At 39.8% G+C, this 19,947-nt stretch overlaps 1 protein-coding gene across 2 annotated transcripts in view; it reads right to left on the reverse strand.

The window, feature by feature from the left end:
• POLA1 (DNA polymerase alpha 1, catalytic subunit) overlaps positions 1–19,947 on the reverse strand; it is a 204,317-nt gene that overhangs the window by 142,322 nt on the left and 42,048 nt on the right. The gene's annotated exons all lie outside the window — the stretch shown is intronic.

Raw genomic sequence — 19,947 nt, forward strand, 5'->3', positions numbered from 1 at the left:
ACTGCTGCTTTCTAACATAGGTGACGCTATTTTTAGAATGTCCTGATGAGCTGCAAAACAAGAGATTTGAAAGGATTTTCCCAGGAAATATACATGCAATACAGCTGATAAGAGACATCTGTTCTCTTTTATAGGTCATGTTCTTTTCTGAAGCAGGGTATCCTGGGTCCTTTATGTTCATTTATAGGAAGATATACACTTTAATATTCAAAGTCAAGAACCAAACACAATCTGACCGAGATCAGTAAAAACGTTACCCCAAAATATTATCTAGAATGGACTTTATTACATCTTTCTTGAGCTTCTGATCTTATGATACTGGCAGCTACAATGTTAAAAAAAAAAAAAAAAAAAAAAAAAAAAGGCTGACATGAACCTTGACAGTTCATCTACTAGCCCATCACTGTATGGTTATTCAGATCAACTACATTTAACTACATGTCTACAATAGATCAGATGTCTCATCCACCTGAACTACTATGATTTTTCTGTTTCAGTTCTCCCTTTTCATGATTAGTTGCTCTGCTACAATCCATCACATAAGAAAACTGTCACAAAGCTGAAATATGGCAAATTCAAAGTATTTGAATATTTATTTGATTAAAGTATAGAAGATTATCCTTATTTGGTTAAAGTACAGAAGATTATCCAGTAGAAGAGAAAGGTAATTAACATCTAATTTCAAAGCTTTTCAAATGAGCCTCATCCCAACCACACTGTAAGAGTTCTACACTAAAGAAGTTTCTCATTTTCATTCAAAAAGGCACACCTGGCAGACCAACAGTAACTGTATGAAAGAGAACAGAAGACAAAGAGGCACTCAGATCAAGCAAAAAACATATTCCCCTCTCTCTTCCACATGTGCTTGCAGTCATATCATCAACTAAGTAACATCTGACTAAATGAGGTACACTCACCCTAACAGAGAGAGGTAATTTAACAGGTTAGACAGAGGAGAAAAGATATTTAAATTGCCTGGAAGTTGAGCAATAAAAACAACTTACAAAGCCTGTAGCATACAGACTTCTAGAGTGACTTTTGAAAGGGTTTGCTGACACTGCTGGTGGTTGAATCTTCAAGCTTAAAAACAAAATCATGCAGGTAATTTTTCTACAACAGCAGAACAAAATCTCCAGTCTAAGCTGGTCATTTACAATGGGCCTGTCTTCCACCAGGTTACAGAGTCAAGCCTCCAGCACAGCCACAACGCACATACCGTTGGGACTTCTGCAAAAGATGTTGCCTACTTCGAGAGAACATCTGCTGTTTCTGGTATTAAACATTTTATTTCCATATATTGCAAGCGTCCTTTTCTCCTAAGGCTTTTCACTGTGCTGCAGAAGACACCACAAGCAACAGTAGGAAAACAAAATGACCAACAAAGACTTCTACGGGATCCTTCAAGGACATGACAAGTTTTCCAAGCATCTTGGTAATAAAAGGAAATGTTTCATATATTAAAAGAAAATACCAAAAGTTGTTACCAATACAGAAGTTCTGCATGATGAGAATACTAAAGATACCGGCTAGTAATAAGTCTTCAAAAACTGGGTAAACTAACATGGAGTGAAAGTCACTTCGAGGCTCATGTCAGAGTCAAGTCTACTTAAAAAGCAATTAAAGAGGAGAAACATTAAAAACAGCAAACTCTTTGTCTTTCAAAGGATGACATTTCACAAAAACCACCTTTGATCTCACCAGTGAGCAATATCTGAGGGGCTTGTGAGGCAGACATCTTCCATACTAATGTCTCCCTATAGAAAAAGCGGGGAGAGCTATACCCAAGAAGTGTAGCTGTCCCATGAATCCAAGTCAGTCGTTCTCAGTGAATGCTTGGAAGGCAGAGGTTACAACGCTTTAAGATAAGCTGTCCCTCGTCCCCCTCCGCCAAAATAACAGATGTATCTTGGAGCAGAAGCAGCTTCAGAAAAACACTCCAATTGCTGCTCCTGCTGCGGAGACGGGAATTTATGATGGGCTATGGGAAGCACCCCACTGGCCTCAACTCTGAAACACCAATGAGGGCTGCATCGTAAAGGACTTGCACAGTGAGGGACTGCGAAGCATACCATAAAACAAGAACATCAAATTACAATCTTAATCTTGCTTCCAAGCCCTGTATTTTCAGCCCTCAGCATAGATCTTCCCCCCACAGAAAGCATTAGGTGTCAAAAGGTTCATAGACTTGGCTCACTGATTGATTCCTAGTCTAACTGATTTGTAAGGCTAATTAAGACATGGCCAAACTGTGTCCATGTCTTACTTAACATTAGTGTTCAAGCAAGTTTCACACAATCTGATTAAAATTGACTAAAAGTGTCTTACTTCAGTAATCACTTACGACAGAATGAATTTTACATTAGCAGGATCAAGCACACGTCAGGCCTCAGTGGAAATGAAAAGGGCTTATAGTAATAGGATTTATAAATCCACCACATTAGGTTAATGGCTAAATGATTTACATGTAACTTTTCCCCCTCCTCCTCACCCTTCAACTCACACACAAAAAAATCCTATATTTGGCACTTTTAACTATGACTGCCAAGGCAAAAACAGCCGTTCCTTTTAATTAGCTGAAAATTAAAAGCCACAAGTGATCCTTCATTAACTCTTTCACAGCAGAAATAATCAATTAGATTTTTATAAAGCCAGGATGCTTGAAGACCCTAATGACCCATTTCAGACAAACACAACGAGCTATCTACATGCGCATAATGAAGCTCGAATGGTTTGAACCAATAAATATGCAACTGGTAAAAGTGAGATCCTTATAAAATTGGCAGTAATCGAGTTCTTCATATGACTATTTTCAATTGTAGAGAAGACTCTAAAAGCCCTTGCTCTTTCTCAGCCAGCAGCAATTCAATCCAACAGTTAGTAGCAGTTACTAATGACGCTGGAATATAGATGGCTTAAAGCCAACCCTCCCCCTTTGCAAGTGCTGGAATGTCCTACACCATGTGGTAAACCAGGTGCTTTGTTTTGTTCTTTTGGCAGCTGAAGCTTTCATTTTCTGGAAATTTGAAAACAAAGACATTCAGCTGAGCCCCTGCAGCAGCAGTCACTTGCATCTGCTACATTTACCAGATACAGGCATGGAAGAAGTTCATCCACAAGTCCTACCTGTCCCCCACCTCTCCCAAAAGCTAATACCAGGTCAGGTGGGAAGAGCAAAAGTTCAAGTTAAACGCACACCACCCTTGTATTCAGCAAAATTAATTAAAAATTGTCGGATAACAAGGTCAACATTTCTCAATGATACAGTGCTTTGCATTTTCAGGTCACTGTACAGACATTAATAAATGAATCTAACACCAGGATTAAGGTTAACTGCCAACACCATATGTTTAAAAATAACTTATCAAGCATCTACCCGTTGTCACCAGGCACAATTACATTATCACCACCTCACTTTCTTTTCATGGCATTAGGAGGCCGGCCAGGCAGCCGAGCAGCACCCCTTCCCCTCCCCTCCTTTACAGCCCAGGTCAGGAACCCAGTGCCCCTACACATCCAGGGGTACCAAAAAGTTAGGGTTTATAGACATCAGTGTGCTCCTCTTGGGAAATTACTGCAATTTATTTTTGCTCCAAACAAGGTCTATGTTAGATGAAAGCACCCCAGAAGGAAGCGGCGTGTTTTCCAGCCCTGGCCCAGTGGCCCAACAATAGCAGCAGCGGAGCCCGTCCCCAGTCCTCCCCTCTCCCCCGGCCGCTGGGGTATCGGGTTCACATTCTTTCCCCACAAACACTTGTCTGGTGTCACACAAAAGAGTGACCAACAAACCTGATACAGGGCTGTTAAATTCAGACAGCAAGGCACCACACAATGACCTTTAGAAGAACGATATTAACAGGTGGCTGGTGTCTAATACAAATAATTATATTACACTTTAGCAGCGTGGACCAAAGTGGAAACACATTGTCTTGTCATCAGCAATTGAATAAGCCAAAGTAATGTTACCAGAACACCCTTTTAACACTCCTCTCTTACCTCCCCAACTACAGAGAACACCTCCCATTGCGGAGCAGGGCCAATGAGCTCCCCACTCTATCACAAGGTATTTAATTTGAAAATTTCACCAGGGTATCTGACATGTCCATCTCTAAGCAAAAAGAGCCCCTCCACTCTTTGGAGATCACACAAGAATCCTTCACGATTAAATTCAAGTGTTGCTTATTAATTTACCGTCTTTCCTCTTGGAAGCAGTCCACTGAAAATACACCCCTACTTCAACTAAAAAGAAAGAAGCTGGTAACATAGGTGCCCCTCAGCAAAGTTCTTCAAAACCTGGAAGAGAAACTACGCTACAAGTGATCAAATTAATTGCCCCTGCTCACTAATTAGTTTTTCCAGCATCAATCATCTCAAGTTAGCAACAGTTTTCATCAACCTTTAACCCTGAGACAAGTCCCTGTTTTGACAGGACAGAGAGCTGTGGCGAACGGCCACAACGTTTTGGGACAGACAGTGATTTCCGACCACGTCCACAGCCGAACTCCACCTCGCTGGGGCGCAGAGGGGACCCACGGCATGCACCCCCCCAGCCCTCGCAAGGCTCGCACAGCCCGGGTGCATGCCACCGGCAAGTCAGGCTGCACCGCGCGGGGCCAAGCGGCAGATCGGTTTCCTGTCAGCTGCGACACGGCCGACACTTAAGCTGCTTAAAGGCTTCTCATTCTTTGCTTTAGAAAGGGGAGGGCAGGTTCAAGGACACTCCAGCTTGTCGAGTGTATAGTAGGGAGAAAGCTAGGAAACCACACCTCAAAACAACAGGGTAAGTGGTAACATACAGCTCAAACGTCCCCACACAGACAGACGGTGGAAGTACTTGGAAAAACAACAAAAAACCCGCCTACTGAGAAATACACCGAAGACAGACACTGCTTAATCTTTCACGCAGTGGTACAAGCCGTCTCAGCCTTCTGCTCCTACAGCAACAAGCCACAAGCAGCACATTCGTTAGTTCATTAGGGAGCCGCTGGCGAATGCCTCGGTTGGGCTGGAAGAGCAGAGCAGGGAAAGAATAAAAGGAGCACTGGCACAGGACATGCTGCTGGGTACATCTCAGCAACTGCAATACACCACTGATGGCCAGAGCATCCTGACAGACCCAGAACATCATCCCTCCCTTCCTCCCTCCCAGGCAAAAAGCAGGTCCTTGCTCTCCAGGCAGAAAACGGACCCTCCATTTGGTTTACCCAGAAAGCAAACCAGAGTCTGGCCAGCAACTCCCACTTTCATCCTCTTAAAAGAAAAGCCAGTTTGGAGCAGCCAGGCGAATGCTGCTGGCTGGCACCTGCATCACCCTGGAGTTCATCAGCAGCTGGTCCTCCCCTCCTCAACCTACCCCATACCCTGAACACCTCACTTGAATTCAAACAGCTGTGAATTGAATTTTACACAACAGATTTGGGAACTTAATTCCAGGCTCCCACCTTGATCTATAAGCAACATGGTATTCAACTAGAGAGGCCAAAAAAGAAGAGCAGTAGTGATGACAAATTTGGGAAGTGACTGGAAACAAAATGTGGATGCTTTGGCAGCGAAGACATCTAACACTTTGGAGGGAAGGGAAGGAGAAAGAGAGCTAGTAAAACAGACAAGAATTTGTAAGGAAGGCAAGTCATCAAGAAACAAAATCCAGTTGTACAATACGCCTCCAGTATCCTTATACATGTAAGTACGTAAGACCTGCTCCAAAAGGTTTTCCTCCACCACAAAGAAATCCCACCCCTGTGGAGTCGGCGGCATCTTTTTCTACATTTTCTGCCTGTTAAGGAGGTATGCGAGGAAGTTTTGGCTCCCCTGTCTCTATTGTACATGTTTTTTTCTGTGTCTTCAGCTCTTCATTTATTCCTTTACCTATTTATTCTTTTTTAATATTCTGAACCCTGGAAACAACAGCAAAACCACAGAAGACCTACCCCCAAAAAATAGTGTCAAACAAGCAGCATCCATACTACAGTGACGTGGCTAAATTACCCTATAACAATGTGCTTATACATATGAGTCAAAGCATCACCTCAAGTGTTAATGCTTGACTAAGGTACATTGAGGTAAAAGAAAAGGAGGGAAGTGGAAGGAGAAAAAATATTAATAATAATTAGAACAACTTTTTCTAGATCTTGACTATGTGACACTTGGGGTAAGAGGGCCCCTTGTTTTCTTTCTTTCTGAACCGCGCTCAGGCATTCAGGCCTCTCTGACACTTGAATAAGGAGGTGCAATCCACCCAGGCCACTCTTAGGTTTTAGTAGCTTAACAAAAGTACGCTGGAACCTGAAGCAAAGCCCACCTGCTGAGTATTTGAAAGACAACTACTAGGAGTATAACTTGATCGTGCCTGGGCTCCATGATGTCTCTCTCTCCATGCCTGTGTGGTCAGGCCCGCTATGGAGAAGCCAGGGTGGTCAGACTGAGTATGTAGGAGAGAGACGGAGTCTCCTGGGCAAGTTGGCCCTACTTCACAGGCAGAACTGCCTGCACACATGCAGTCTCCACTGACCCAGCTGCAGCAAAATTTCAAGGTGTGTAGACTTCAGGGTTTTCCAAAGAAACCGCAAGCATAGGGTTTGACATCTGCAAGCAAACATCTTTCATTCTTTGCAATTTTTTTTTTGACATGAGATCGCCAGCACAAGCTGCTGGAAGTGGAGGAAAGTCATAAGAAACTTGCAAACACATTGTCAAGCGTTATTTCTCTCTCAGCCACATCTATCTTACAGTTTTGATGCAAGAAGGGATTGGTTTATTTTTTTTTTTAATAAAGTCAATTTGTACATTAAGACATTTTTAAAGGAAATGAGTTGTCCTCAGTGAAACTGAATCCAACTGGCACTTTGTTTTACCTAGCAAAAACAGTTATACACTGTGTCACACTAGGTACTGATAATGTAAACGGTAACACAGTCCAACAAAAGCAGAGTTCTGTCAGGTCACAACTTCACTCATACGTTCAAGATATTGCCACTTCCCTACTAGCTACTAGGCGATCAGTTTTTGATATGCACACATATTGTCCACAAAAGCCACTCAAGCACACATAGATCAGTATGAAGTATCTTCTGTTCCACATCCCTGCAAATGAAAATTGCACGAGTCCAATAGTTACAAAAGCTATTTTACATTACGAAATATACAATCACACATTGATGCTCTACTAATACCTATGCAAGTCACAAATTAACCCCAAAGCCAGCTTATCAGTTCAGAAGCATGCACTAGAAAGGTATCAAAACCTCAACATTCTTCCATGCAAGGAATATAATGAGCAAATGCTCATAAGAAGTAATTTTTGAGCTATTGCTCAGAATTGTGATAATAAATAATATTGCATGAAGAAATTTATTAATAGACTAGCAATAGGTATACTTATCACATCCCTGAGAAGACCCTGAGCTTTGCAGGGGTATGAACATGACCTTGAACTACAGACAAGAACAAAGACCTGAAAAACACACCTTCTTCAACTCATCCACTTTCTCAGCATTAAGAGAGTCTTAAAAAAGGAGAAGATTGTAACAAAGTCCTTGAGACTCTCCTTTGGGGTTCAGGCACTGGTATAATAATGCTTTGCTGCACATGAGGAAATGTCTCTGGCCAACCACAACACCCAGAAGACAGATCCTGCTATGCCAGAGAGCTGTGCTCACTGCAGCAAGCCAACATAGTCCTTAATCATGCCTCAGCCACCAATGCCCCCTCCTTGCAATTCACCCTTCTTCACAAGGGGATATCTGCTATCCAGAAAACCCTGGACCATCCCAATAGCAGAAGCCCTTGAGTCTCCAACGTACACCTCCAAAATATTCCCTAGCTTGTACAAGAAAGCTTATCTAAACAGACTGCAGTCCAACGTGTCTTCTGGTCACAAGCTCCTATTTCACCTCAGAGCCCGAAAAATAAGCAATTTGCAGTAAGCATTAGAATAGTTAAAACCTACGGTGATACCTAAATGTTAAGATATTTTTGTTTACTCCATTAGGAATGATTCTGTTTAGAAAATTCATTTAATTCCTTCAAAAATTCATGACGTGAGTTACTATCCAGAAACCAGGAAATATAAAAGCATACAAAATTTCTTAACATATTCAGAGGTGAAATTAATTATAGCACAGGTAATCTGATCCCTCCTAAGAGTGATCATGGTCTGAGGAAAGACAGACAAACTGATGATCAGAGTTATAGCTATACAATAAAGAGTAAACATTTCAAGACTGAATTGAGACAAGTGAAGCATCACTTTCTCCTTGCACAATGCTTTACAGAGATGTAGACTACAGAAAACAATTTCCTTAAAACAAACTAAAGATACGAGATTGTGCTCACCTGGGAAGGAATTACAGGAAACCTCTTATAAACATCAAGTACATGAACAAAGAATCCCCTGAGCATTAAACAAGGTAAATATTGAAAGGTCCAATCTAAGGGATTATTGAGTACCAATTTTTAAGTACAAATATTTTTATGTTGTGCCAGATGGGTAATACACTGTTCCTTTTCTGGCTGACCACACATGACTTCTTATAATTATGTAGCATTACCTTTATCAAAGATACCCAATTCATTCAAATTCTATCGAAGTCATCTGTCACATAAATTATAAGATTTCAGTGTGGCAGAAGACTGCAGTGATTCCTTATTGACCTTCCTGTATAGCACATGGGCCGTAAAATTTTACTAAATAGTCTCTACTTCAAGCCTGTAACTTCAGGTTGAGTGACAGCATAATTTTTAGAAGCAAGGCATATGATCTCGATTTAACACAAATGATGGGAAATCCACCGCTACCTCTATGCAACTCCTTTGCCACAAAGTTAACAAAGAACTGAAACATGGTTCATTTATGCTGCCAACTGCAGCGACTCTGAATCTGCACCAACAAACACAAGAAGCTGATCACGTAAGAGGACCCATAAGACAGTGAGGAGGAAAGAGGAGGAAGAGGTGAATTACAGATACCAAGCCAAACCACACACATTTTGGATATCAGACATTTACAGAATTTTGATTCTTGGCTCCTCTGACTGGTAACGGTCTCTGCCACAGCAGGAAACCAAAACATCACAATTGCTTCAACACTTTATGGAGAAAAACTGAAGCAGCCTGCAGTCTACCGCATGGCTAAAAGGTCTACTAAGAAATCCAGGACTGAGTCATAAAGCCCAGCCCCCTAAAAACACACATCACAATCTGATTCATAAGGATATCTGGCTCCCTTTTAAATAAGGTGAAGTTGTTTTTTTGGTGTTTTCTTTGTCACTTCACTGGCCATGACAGACAATTTGAGATAGATATTTGTTCCTCATTGAGCCTCATTTCAGGGCCCCTATCACTATTGCCTTAAAAATAATGTTTCCAAGGGAACTCCTGGAGAAAAATGTATTTTGTTGGCTCAGAGAAGTCTTGTCACAATGGCTGCTCGATTATTCCCTTGAGGTAGACAGACTAAGTAGGAGGCTTTATCATTATTGAAGCAGATGGGTTATTAGACACGACACCAACAATTTTAGTAGATTCAAACAAGGAAACTTGGTTTCAAGGCTGAAATATCAAAATGAATCCACTGCTGAGGAACCCTCTACATTATCAAATAGATGCGCTTGATAGATACCATTAATAGCATCACATCTACAGTGTAATGATTTAACAAAGTATTCTTACTTGTCCTTCCTCGCTGAAAAGTGTAAAACAACTGAAATGGGCATTTAGGGTTCCTCTACATCTTCGCAGGTTGCACATAAATTAAACTGCAGTGTCCAGTACTTCCACATTTATAACTCCTCACCTGAAGGGTAATGGTTATGAGAAAGTCATGAGGATATTTCTTTTCTGCACTCCTCATCTTTTTGATTCTGGGCAACTACAATCTCTTACAGGAGAAAATTAAATGTCATAATTGTAAATACTAAAGATGAGAACAAAAAAAAGCCCTAAACAGTAGGTTTAATACCATAGCTTAAAATACGCAAAATTAAATCCTACCTTCAGAACTGTTCCTATAAAGTTGACCCACTGCATGTGCGTCAGTATTTAAAGTCTTTATAATGTCTCCGCATACTCCGGATTCTAACTTGTAAGCTGACACTACTCAAAAAGGGCAAAATTACTATGGCTACAAAGAACCATCCACTGTAAAATTCCGCAGATGCTTCTAATAAAACACACTAAGCAGCCTATCATGCAAAGTACTTATCCACCCTTTTCACTTGAAACACAGTGACATCTTTAAAATTCGTACATGAGACATGTCCATCTACAAAGTACACGCCTAAATCCATTAAACTTCTTCTCAAACTCTACTTTAAGAATGTAAGTGACAGAAAGAGAAAAGTAAGGAGATCTATCTAGTGGTTAGGCTTTTTCATTCCTGGAAACAGGAGTTTCCTGGGATGGAATAAATACCTGACCTGCTCCGTGCAGTTCCTGAAAGATGGTCCTAAATAAAGATTTGCATGCTGTCTGTAAAGAGGGACTTAAAATAGTACCAGAACCCAGATCAAGACACTTAAAAATCTGGAGATTCAGCACCTGAACCTTCTCCTGATGGCATTTTGGAGAGTGACCAACAAGAAGTGCATGTCGGCACTCCTCAGTTATACTGCTATTCCACAGTTTCACTGTAGTAATTTTTCCTTTTTTCACTCATGAAAGTCATCTTCACTTGTAATTAATTTCTGATGTAAGCCCTACCATCTTAAATATGAACTTAGGTATTAAATATTTATTACTTAATAATGCTTTATACTTACTAGATCATACTAATCCAGTAAATTTATTATTTCTTCTATCAGACACTTGTAGGCTGATACAAGCCATATTATAGTACATTAGTGACACATAACAGAATAACTATTTAGGGGTTAAATTCCTATGGAGTCTAGCAATTCCCATGACTCTAAATTTTCCATTTTAACCAAATCACAACTTCTGTTCAAAAAAAGTTTAATGAATGTGTATGCTAGGTATTTAGTCTATTCTAGGAAAATGAGATGACCTTCACTCTAGCAGCAACTGGTTTATACTGTCCAGCTATGCATACAAAGGCATTCTGTGTTTGCTTTGATGGCTTGCACATGCCAGGGGTTGATGTCATTGATAGGTTGCGGCTATTGACATTGCTATCGTTCTCACACAAAAACTTTATTAGCATAACAGAAGATCTGAAAGTGTGCTATCCCACTTTCTAAAAATCTTCCCCATCTGCTGCTGGGTGACATACGTAGATCACCTTCCCTTGCCTATTCGCTAGAATATAGCAGGCACTCGAACTCCGCGGGAAGGGTCTGGCCGCATCTGTCTTGCGAGCAAGGCTATTGTTTATGAGATAATTACTCTGGCCTTGTTAACTTGCAGCAATAATCGAGAATGAAATCACCTAATAAGCCAAGTTACCTAGTAATATAGCACATTATAACAGCAATGATTGCATATAAACTTTGAACCCCCTTTAGTGCCAATTAATTTCAAGAGCATTAGCACCAACAGTAAACGAATACGAAGCAGTTTAACTAATTAAAGCTTACTACGTAATAGGCTTGTAGCTTCAATTATCATTTTTCATGTTAGTCATCTGAAACAGTAATGATATGTACCAGCTGGAAAACATTTAGAGCAGGGCCTGCCTAGTCCCACAGCAACAGGTAAATGGAGCAGATTTTGAAACTATGTCATGCACTTTCCTAGGAAAAGTGCTAACTAAGCCTTATCAACAGAGACAAACAGCAGATGGCAACAAATGTGCCAAGAGACATTTCATCCTCCAGGAAGAGTTCAACACAAGGCATCAGCAAAAAAGGAGCAGAGCTGGAAGCACGACTTCCACAGATCTTACCCAGCTGCTCTCTTCCGTGGGAAAAAAAATGAAGAAAAAACCCCCAAACACAAAACCAAAACCCAAACCTAGTCAAGCAGTGATTCTCACCCTAATGTACAGGCTTCACGTGTAGCCGATCTACATTTCTTTCCCAGGAAGTCCAGTACCAGGCACAGCACAGCAAGGCAGCTGAAGCCCTTTTCTCTATGAGAAGCTTCATTCTCAGCCCCCAGTAAAAAGGAATTTATTTAAATCCAGACATTGACTCACAAGTTTGACTTACGGAAAGCTTAATACTTTTTTGCTGTTTTAATTGTATATACAGAATAGAACTAATTATCCAAGCTTTTTTGACTTCTTGCGCACTTTTGGACTCAATGGACTCACAAAACTGCTTGCCCTTCAGCGTGACACAGTATTTCTCTTTACCAGTTCTGAGCATTCAGTGTTTCCAAGTTATTTGTGTGCCTTCAAGACCCATAGCTATCCTTCTCCAGATTGTTTTATTTTATTCTTGACATTCAACTTCTTAATGCACTGACAGAACTAAATGCTGAGGTGAAAGTCATTTTCCCGTGTCTCCTCCAGGTTTTAACTTCAAGGCTCTGCAGTTATCAGAGAAGCTGCTAGTATTTTTTGACAAATAATCTCCTCTTGAACTACCCATCAACAATTCCACTCCTCCCTTCGTTCCACCCCCATCCCCATCCCCAAGTAAGCACACACCAAAAAGTATGATTCAAGTACTCACTCATTTGGGAAGAAACACGGAAACAGGAAAGAGGAAAACAGAAATAAAATAATAAAAAGGAAATCCATTACTTGCTGTCTAGGAAAATCTATTTGCAGCTCATGCTGCTCTTTTTTCCAAACACTTTAAGTACAGCTGACTTAATATTTAAGCACATGTGCCCACTGCATTTAAAAAGCAGTTAAAAGCAAAACATGTAAAGGAGTTCTTTCATTATGGGTATGCATATTGGCTCAGGTTTTCCCAAACTCCATCTCCCCCAGCATTCATGGCAACAGCTCAGAAACTCAGACAACACCAACTCTTCCTTCTGTGAAACAATTGCGAGTCACTGGTCTCTTCATGGTGGTTAACTGTAGTCCTAAAACAACTATTGGCCATGACACAAATATTGAAAATTAAAGACAAAACCCAACACCTCCATGTTATGCAAAGCAAGCAACAAGTTTGTTGTTTCTTCTTTTACATTTCAGAAACTTATGAGACCATACAAATCCAAACACCATTAACAATGCCTGCTTCCAACACTGTCTGAAGAGCTTAAATAGTGAAAGATGCATTATGTTATATAAAATTGCAAAAAAACCCCTTATGCTCAAGAGCATATAGCAAGTCTATGATGTTCTACATACAACACAAATTATTAATAAACTATTAACCCCAGTTCCTCTCAGAGAGAGTGGCAGACAGACAGTCACAAAACAGGCTTTCCTTAAGATGGAAAAGGCCAGGGACAAATACTAAGTCAGTACTGATACTTGATAATTGTGATAATCTACTACCATGCATGCCTTACATGCTCTTCAAAGCAAAAAGGAGTTACTTGGCTTAGCAGGGAGGCTCTCCCCTATTATGCAGACCAGCTGAGCCAAAAGCTATGCAGTACTGTATGGAATAACAGAAGGATCATTTCTGGAATAGTCAAATAAATGCCACTTCATACTGCTTTACCATCCAGATCTCCTCTGACAGATCTATTACTTTTCCCATTTTAAGAAAAAAAAAAAAAAAGAAAAAAAAAAAAAAGAAGTGATTCAAGATCTACATAGGGAAGAAAATAACTGACTTTAAATAAGCTAATATAATAAACAGACAACAAACATTTATTCCTACAGTGAAAATTAACGAAAAGGAAACTGGGACAGCTGCACAGTCCAAAATTGGCACTGATTTTCAGAGAAGGAATAGGATCCCTGAAACTATTACTAGATGGCTCAGGAATCCCTGGCAAAAAATCAAACAGTTTCTTAAAAAAAAATTGCTGTAATTTAACACAGTATTTATGACAGAGCAAAGTGACACAAGCTTACACTCCAGGCTGAAAACTGAGACACACAAACAAAAGCCACAATTTATTAATCTTCCCTTGGTCAGCATGTCAGAAGCCCATCTTACTGAAAAAAACCGCCCAAAACTAGATGACTTGCTCATATATGAAAGATGAGAGACCTTCATAATTATTTTCTTTAAATATTTGAGTAATCAAAGTTCAAGATCCACCAGATGGCAAAAGGTCTGTACACTAAAGGAGAGTGAGGGGGAAAGGGAGGGTTGTTTTTATTTGAATGGAAGAAAAAAATTTGTATTTGTTATATGGTTATAAAATAAGCCAAGATTAGGACAGAATCTTCCACAGAAGCCTAAGGGCAATCAGTATCATTAAGAACGCCATTAGATCCCTATAAAGTGCAAATATCTCCTAGCCATTGAAGGAACCACTTTCATTAAGAAATTACTTGAAAGGAAGTAAAAGGAAAACATCTGCCTCCCCACCCATCAGGCATCAATTCCAAATATTCTAATCGAATCCAAATATTCTCTTCAGCTAGTCTTAAGAGAAACACAGAAATTGTAGCCTACTGCAAAAAGATATCAAGGAACATTGGTCCAACTTAACAAATAGCATGCAAATTGGGAGGAAAATTTCATGTGTGCCAGATTTTCCCTAAATTTTTTAGCATCAGTGGGAAGTTTCCCACTGTAGGAGTATCACAGCTAATTCAATTTATACATATACATATGTCAGCATAATACACTTTTAAAAAGTGGCAGCTTTTATAATCTTCCACCTTGATTCAGCAAGACATTTTTATTCCAGGATGAAGTGTTTCAGTTCCCTAAATTCAGCCTGATCTTGTTACAAGTCAGAAGTATTGTTCTGTGATTTACATAAAAGCATTTCCACTGAACTAAGCAGCAACTGACAGATAGGGTAAATGGGTTCCAGATAACATTTAAATAGCTGTACTAATTACACCACACAGAGATAGAAACATGATCCCTTACTCAAATCCTCAGAGTAACCATCCAGAACATTAAAGAGAAGAGAGAAAAAAAAATTGGTGTGAGCCATAAGACAGCATGTAAAGCAATTTAAAAAAAGCCCAAACATTCTGTGTAAAGGAGGTAATCTCTACTAATTAGACACCATAATGATCTTCTCACAATCTGTTAGAAGCAAGTAGTAGTTAATAACTTCACAGATTTCCTCCAATCCTTTCACCAGGAAGGAATGGCAGTTTCTAAATCATTACTGCTCTGTCATCCTGGACCACTGCCAAGAACGTGGAACTTCAGGACACCTGTCAATTAACATGTTCCTACTGAAGGAAGGCTCATCTTCCATCTTTAAATCTATTAAAAATTAGTGATCACAAAAAGCAATCAGATCAAAAGCCATGGCAAAATTAAAATTAGAAGTGGCTTCTTGAAGGACAACAGCCTTCAACAAAAAAAACCCCACAACCCATTAAGAGTTATGTCTCTGCTGAAGTAACTATATACATACTTTGGAAGATGAACTACATGATGTAATAGACCTTTTTCCATCTCTAGCATCTGTGGTATACAGTAGTACATGCCAAAATGACTGGCCACCTGATGGACAATTGTGTATAAGAGTCAGATCTAAAGCTTTTCTCTAATCAAAGCTTTCTGCAGGGGTTCTCAGTCTAAGTACAGGCTTCTCATTGATTTTTCTTTAGCTCCAGGATGACTACTTTTAACTCTAAGTTGAAAAATATGAAGTTATGCATTGAACCAAAAAAAAAAAAGGTATGATACACATTAAAACATCAAGGCAGAAGAGCTATTATGATTTAAAGAAACCAACAGATTTCTGAGCAAATACAAAAATGGTATTTGCCTAAGTTTAAAGATGCTGACGATGTTGAGTTCTGAGGGAGATGGGAAGCAGAAAGGGGGGAGATTGAGGAGGTCACATCAAAACCAAAACATCAGCTGTCATTGACTTGTATCTGGGTTGTTCAAAAATTAAAGGGTACAGCCAAGGAAGTTCTGGATTCAACAAGTAAAATTCCAACCACAGCAAAACCAACAGGAAGGTTACAATACATTTGAGCACAGGGCCGAGATGTCCCTGTGGTTTTGTGGCAGTCTTCCACATGCCAATTCCAAATTGCCGTACAACAAAGCCTGTGACAGTTTGATATCCGAGTAAAATTAAAAGCATCAAGGAAGAAGAATGAAAACTGAAAACATCCTTTACACTGAAATCAGTCAGAGAAAATACAAAATAAATTATTAGTGTGCCAACTGTGGTATTGCCTAATAGAATGAAGCTGCACACAGAACAATTCAGAGTACCAAACTGAAGGGCAAAACAGCCCATATAGAGAGTGATTACTTTACCATAGTTATCCTTCTCCCTGGCAACTGTTCTGCAGATTCACTTTCCTTGGATAAAAAAAAGTACCTCGAGGTCTTCTATATCTCTATCACAGAAACCCTTTTTACCAGGCATTTCAGGAAACATGACCCTGAACTTCATCAGTGTAGATGATTACACAGTCCTGCTTTTTCTGATAACTTCAATAGTTTAAACTCGCCAATTTCCAGTCTGTTTCATGAACAAGGCAAGTAATTAGAAAGAAAGCATGAACATAACAAGGCATGATCAATCTGAGATGAATCAGCCATGCAACTGCTTGGCTATGGCTGTCTGCCCCTACCTCAGCAGGAACCAGGAATCATCATTCATAAAGGCTACATGTCAAAAGAGCACCTTTTTTTTCTTTCTTTTTTTTTTTTTAAACTAGGGCTTATCAAACATCATTAGCCAAATTTTAAAAGTTTCTCCAGTCTCATGTAATCCCCAAGACTAGCACGAGCTCACATAGAAATGACTGCCAGGGACTAATCCCCGCAGTAAGGTTCAAATGACATTCCGACATTCCCCATTTTTGATGAGCACTGCTTGATGAGCACTGCTTTTCAGTGACACAAGTGGGAACCACTTCCCACCCCCAACAACCTAAAAAACTACGTCTTGCTCTTTTTAAAGTCTGTCAGTTAGAACATACGAAAACATAACGGACTAAACATGAAAGGTAAAGGGAACTGAATTTTTTTTTTTTTTTTTTTTTGACTAATCCAGGTGTTGAAATAGGATTTTATGGAGCAACTGTTTCTAGTGGCTCAAATCAGCAAACACACAGAGTATCAAATTGTAGAGCAGATATCAACATATATAATTTAATCCTACTCCCTGAAACCTTACCCAGTAAGTTTGATAAAGGGCATAGCCTGAAGCTAAAGACAACCCTACCACCAGCAACATCTCCTGCATTGCATTATGCATAACCACTGGAAGGAAAGCAAACAGACAGAGCAAGCATAAATTAAGCTTTCACGTGCCTTTCAATCACCTATCATGCTCTAAAATTTGTGGGGATTTATTTCATCCAGCTTTGACACTGTCCTCTTTCTACTACAAAGGAAGTCTGAACAAATTAGCTTAGGCTAGATGCCTGACTTACAGGTTTCCTTGCTTCTAACATTGCTCGTTTACATTAAAAGATCTGCATCAGGTATGCCCCAGCTCATTAAACTACACCTACTTCTCAAGAATACTTTGTCCAAAGCAGAATTCTCGATGTTGCCCACCAAGATCTCCTATATCCTTACAAGGTATTGTACCTGCAGTAGAGACAGTCCACCTTCCACAGATAAATAAAGGTCTTGAACAAACTGTTTCATCTGTCTCCTAAGTGTATTTCAATGCTGAAAATAGCATAAGCTGTTCATGCATATCTTCTAAATTAAGCCAATGAATCTTGGCACAGGCCCAGTGAAAGGACATACATGCAAGAAACCACACGACCTGATCTATACAGCAAAACCTGCAACTGAAGTATTCAGGGCAAAGATTTTTTTTTTTTTTTTTTTTTTTTTTTAAAGCTTTGAAACAAAACCAGCCTGGTAAGACAAGTATCACTGCTGAAATGCCTTCATTCTTCTAGTTTTCTTCAATTCAAATGACAAGTTGCTACTCTTGCATCTGTTGGATCTAGCTGATCTTAGTGATAAATCTGACTGTGAACTAAAGGAAATTCTAAACTGATGGTCATAAAACAATTTTGGTTCGAAGGAATCTCTGGACATCATCTAACCCAACCTCCTGCCTGGTCCAAGGCTACGCATCTCTGCAAAGAGTCTGACTTCTTCCTGATAGCCCCCATTAGGTTGTTGAAGACCACAACCAATTCCATTCTTAAGCTTTTTTTTCTCCAGACTGAAGAAACCCAGCTCTCAGCCTCTCCCTATATGTCAGAGTAGGATCACCACCACCCTTAAATCATTACCTGAAAACAGCAGATCCAGTAGGCTCAAATGAGTATTCATCCAAGAGGATAAAGAATAGATCATGTAATTGTGGATGGAGCAAAAAGCTTCTAACACAGTCTGTTGTGCAACAGCAAGCTTTTGCACAGTGGGCAATATTCCCAGGAAATACATGAAACTTTTTGATTATGAGATCAAGGTGTCGTACCTTTGAAGGACAGTATGAATATTTATTTAAGTCTCGTGGGAGACAGACACTTCAGTTAGATCATTTTTCTATACTCTTAGGAATAGTGCTTGAAAAGGAAAATTATTTTTAACCCCTAATTTGAAGTCTCTCTTATTTTGAAAACTTTATTACCATCTAGGTAGACAAACCCATGGTTTCCAGAACAGGCCAACATCCAATTTAAGATAAATGCATGACGCAAATGAGTGAGGCAATAACACCCTGAAGAACAACTTCTGCTAAGTCTCAAAACCCAAAATATTTTATGGCAAGCTACTAATGAACTAAGAAAATGCAAACTGCAAAGACTTGTAGTGCTAACAAATACACAGGCTGGAGAAAAACATTAAGACAGCAGTTAGCATTTGTATTCTTCCAACCTTAATAGTGGGTATTGAAAAATTAATTTGTTTGAAAACAGAACCTAAGCAGTTTATAAATGGTGTTGTGATGTTGCAAAAGCTCTCACCTTCATGGTGAAGCTCCTGTGCTCCTGTATCTCCCTTTTATGAGACATCTCTATGCCAGTATCTGAAGAAGAGAACCATGAAAGGATCTCTGTCTTGCGAATCCCATAATCCCTACAGTATTCTAGATAGGATTAAAGGATTTCTTCAGTTATTCTAAAGCTGAAGCATGGCAAACTTTGGGGGTTGCAGGATTCAAGTGCATTCTCCAACCTTTTACTGCACACCTGAGAGTCTTTCCTGTTACCACGGGATATCGAGAGACAGCTCTACCTCTCCTGATCCTGAGGTATCAGCCCTCTCTACCCAACACATATGACTTGTACAAGGGGCTGTACTGTTACATTTCAAATATGGAGAATGTGCCAGAGACCTTGCTCTTTAAGGTCTCCCAGTACCCTGGTTTTCAGTTTTACCAGAATTTTGGGTGAGGAATACCTTGTTGTTACCTAGTCAGCCAGGTTAAGATAAGACTCAAGCAAAATCTGTGTCTTCTGGCAAGACAGGAACAAAATACAAGATAGGTAACCATAAGAAAACACAGAAGTACAGAAGGAAAACAACAACCAAACAAAACCCCCACATGTTTGTCCTAGTAATATTAACCCTACAGTTTCAGTCAGGTGTGAGCTGAAAAAAGGCTGGTCATGCCTGACGCCTTGTATCTCATACTGGGTCTGCCCCCACTTTCTACCAGCTCTAAGAGCATGCGGTGAGTCACTGAGTCATTGATCCAACAGAAATCAATTTGGTTTTCCTCTAGACTTAGTTTTCAACTCAGATCACCAGGCTGATCCAACTCACCATGGGGCTGTGCAATTGCTATAACCTATCTATGGAAATCAGTAGTCAGAAAGTGAGAGGCACCACACCTCTTGTGATAGCACAATCTTAAAATAAGCAGTCACAAAAAAGAAAGTCTCTCTATTCATCTGACTTGCTGTACAATCAATCCGAATCTGATCAATCTTCCTAAACATTTCTTGGTGAATATCCATTAAATAAAACCTTTCTGTCCAGTGGAAAAAAAACCCACACCACACAAAATAAAATAAAATATATTTTTTCCCTCCAGACTGATTTCCTCCTCACCCAAAAT

Source organism: Aquila chrysaetos, chromosome 7 (genome assembly GCF_900496995.4).
Source record: "Aquila chrysaetos chrysaetos chromosome 7, bAquChr1.4, whole genome shotgun sequence".
Classification (NCBI taxonomy): domain Eukaryota; kingdom Metazoa; phylum Chordata; class Aves; order Accipitriformes; family Accipitridae; genus Aquila; species Aquila chrysaetos.